The 3419-nt window shown below is 45.4% G+C and overlaps 1 non-coding gene across 1 annotated transcript; it reads left to right on the plus strand.

The window, feature by feature from the left end:
- Nucleotides 1-1661: 1661 nt before the first annotated feature.
- Nucleotides 1662-1793, plus strand: LOC115031814 (small nucleolar RNA SNORA17). The gene has a single exon (XR_003837475.1). It is a non-coding gene; the product is annotated as a small nucleolar RNA SNORA17 (small nucleolar RNA).
- The last annotated feature ends 1626 nt before the right edge of the window (nucleotides 1794-3419 follow it).

Raw genomic sequence — 3419 nt, forward strand, 5'->3', positions numbered from 1 at the left:
CCTCTCTCATTTGAAGTCCATTTATCATCTCTTCTTGTCATATTGCTCTTGATACCACCTTGAGCACTATATTAAACAGGAGTAGAGATTGGACAACCCTGTCCTGTTCATGATAATAACGGACAATTTTAAAACAAAATGCAAAAAAATGAAATTATCTAGAGATACAGATAATATCTGTTTCATAAGTATAAAAAAGCTGAGCTGAGCCTGGCTTCAGTGTGAAAGGGACTTTTATTTTTAGCTTATTGAACAAATGTGCTAGGGGGCAATAACATTAATGTCAAGTAACTCTATATATAGAGAAAACAATTAAGTTGTATCCATTTGTGGACTTCTTCCTGAGCAAGTGTGAGAGTCAGTCAGGCATGGGCTCCAGGCCTGTATTCTCAGCCATATTAGTGAAGAAAATATTGCTAGAGTTCATAAAAGTCCTGGTACCATCCCAACTCACTGCTTGACAAGTGTCCACAAAGTCTGGGTGTGTTTGCTGAGGGACAGTTGCCTAGACCTGTCCGAAAAAGTGTTGCCAAAGTTGGTCTTAACAACTACATAACCAAGCCCTGCATGCTTCAGATAATTTATATGTGCATATGCACAAAACACAGCACACTTGGGAACCATAAGTCACTACTGGGAGTTTTTTTTTCCTCTGACAAGTGAAGAAGTAAAATGATTACTTTTATAGAATAATTTATATAATTGTATGGCAAAAGTAGAAAATTATTTGCTACCCAGCTCATACCTCCTTCCTTGGGGCATATGCTCAGCTTCCTAGTGGGCGATGAGCTAACTCAGGTACATGCTTACACTAAGAGCTCCTTTTTATTCAGAGGTACTGATTGACAGATGGAAATATAGCGATAGGAAAGGAGTGTTTGTTGACCCTTTTAGGAGAAAGTCTTTTTTTCCCCTCTCCATAGCAACTGCCAGAAGGGACTCTGTACAGTGTAAGGTAAGGATGGAAGCTTGAATTTGATAATAATTTGTACCTGATCTCCTACATGGAAATAATAATAAAACACATGTTTGAGACTGACCAAAGCTAGGCATTACCATATATATATATATATATATATATATATATATATATATATATATATACTTGGTTTTGTTATTTCAAGACAGAATTTTTCTGTATAGCCCTGACTATCTTCGAATTTGCTCTGTAGAACAGACTGGCCTTGAACTTGGAGATACTCCCGCTTCTGCTAAATGTACTATGAACTTTTAAAGCATGTTACTAAATACATTTCCATTGTTGTAAGGACTGTTAATGGGTATGATGTACATAGAAAATCCTCTGTGATATTCAAACATATTTTTATTTGTTCAATGACAAAGAGATGCTATTGAATAACAATGAGTTTCTTTTTTTCCTGTCTTTTCTTTTCTTTTTCTTTTTAAAAAGATTTTAATTATTTTATTTATATGAATACATTGTAGCTGTCTTCAGACACACAAGAAGAGGACATCAGATTCCATAAGGGATGGTTGTGATCCACCATGTGGATGCTGGGAATTGAACTTAGGACCCCTGAAAGAGCATTCAGTGCTCTTAAGCATTGAGCCATTTCTCCAACCATTTCTAAACATAATGCTTGTCACCCGTAAGAGATACTGTATAACTTAAAGTAATTACAATCTACAAGTTTCCACTACCTGCCCCTAGAGGCATTGCAGGTGTGGCTGCTGTGTCACACGTGTGTCAGTAGCTGGTAGAAAGGAGAGAGGCTGTGTCTATAGCTTAATGTTCTGACTTACAGACATCTGAATGATTAGCAGCCTAAATTCCCTCAAAAAAGTGGGCCTGAGTTGACTACCAAGCCAACACCAGGACCTCCAGACTGGGAGCTGGCCTGAGATGACCACCAGGGGGCCTCCAGACTGGGAGCTAGCCTGAGGTGACCACCAGGGGGCCTCCAGACTGGGAGCTCACTTAAGGTGACCACCAGGGGGCCTCCAGACTGGGAGCTCCCTGAGGTGACCACCAGTCCAATGCCAGGCAGGCCCAGACAGGCTCCCAGGACAGGAAGCAAGCTGGAAACTAGAAGAACCCTGCGTAGGACCACCAGCTCCTGTCACAGTCAGCCTGAGACAGACAACTCTCTCAAGGGGCCAGTCAGGTATGGATTGGGCGAGGATGAAGCCTGAGATGTCCTAAAGATTGACACCAAGGGACCTGGACAGGGAGCTAGTCAGAGATGATGACCAGACCAGTGCTGTATAGGCTGGAATTGGGGCAGACCGTGTTGAAGATGACCCCTGCTTGGAGCCATAATTCACAAGTGGGCATAAGCACTCATGAGACCACTCCTGAGATAACTCTAGACATGTAGAGACCCTGGACACCACTAAGAGAAGCAAGTAAGTGGTGAAAAAATGGAAGAGAAAGAGAAACAGAAGGAGGTGGGTACAATGAAGAGATGCAGAACTGGAGACTCAAGGGTACTGAGGAACAGCCTGATGTGAGAAGCCATTGTTGCTACCTGGGAGCATAGTAGGATTCTGGGTCCATGGCCCTGCAGCAGCATGGGTCTGTTACCATCAAAGACCAGGTGGACATCCCTGATCTTGGCTACCACCAGACACATGTTGATGTCTGAAGGCTATTCAGAACTGGCTCCACCACTCACCTAGGCATCCTGAGACAATTGGCCCTAGGGGCATGAGAGTAGGAGAGCTGACCCTACCCCTAGCCATCTGAACTCAGGAGAGTGGGTCCAAGAATACCAGTCCTACCTGGCCCTACCATTTGTCTCCTGTGTGGCAAGGATGAGGGAGAGTATGAGTGTGGGAGAACTGGCCCTGCCTCTCATCTGCTGCATCACTTAGGAGAGGGGGTCCTGCCCCTCACCTGCTGCATCACTTAGGGGAGGGAGTCCTGCACATCACCTGGGTAACACAGTAGAGCTGGTCCTGGATGCGGAGGTGGCAGGTCAGCTGGCCTGGAGGTGGAGAATGCAGATGAGCCCATCCCTGCCTCTTGTCTGCTGTGTGGTGGCACAGACATCTATGACAGGCAGTAGAGCTGGCCCTGGGGTCATGAGAGTGGGAGAGATGGCTCTGTCCCTCACTAACTGCAACACTCGGAAAAGTGGACCCTGGACGTCACCTGGGCAGCAGGGTAGATGTGGCCCTGGTTGTGGGGTGGGAGAATGGAGGCCTGTTTTTGGTGAGCTGGCCCCAAGGAGAGACGGAGGGCTGACCAGCTCAGATACCTCTCAGACCTAAATATGTTGATTCGAATGGATCTACCCCAACATCTACCCTGTCAATGAACTGTGGAGTGCCTGAAGGGGCCGGTTCTACAGATCCAAAACCACAGGGTCTCTAGGCACAAGGCACCAATGAGATAGCTGAGAGGAGCCCCAGTGAGGTTCCAGTAGAGACGGACTAGCAAAAGCCAGAGGCCTTAT

The sequence above is a fragment of the Mus caroli genome, unplaced genomic scaffold, assembly GCF_978045245.1.
Source record: "Mus caroli unplaced genomic scaffold, Mus_caroli_1 scaffold_10, whole genome shotgun sequence".
NCBI classification, from domain to species: domain Eukaryota; kingdom Metazoa; phylum Chordata; class Mammalia; order Rodentia; family Muridae; genus Mus; species Mus caroli.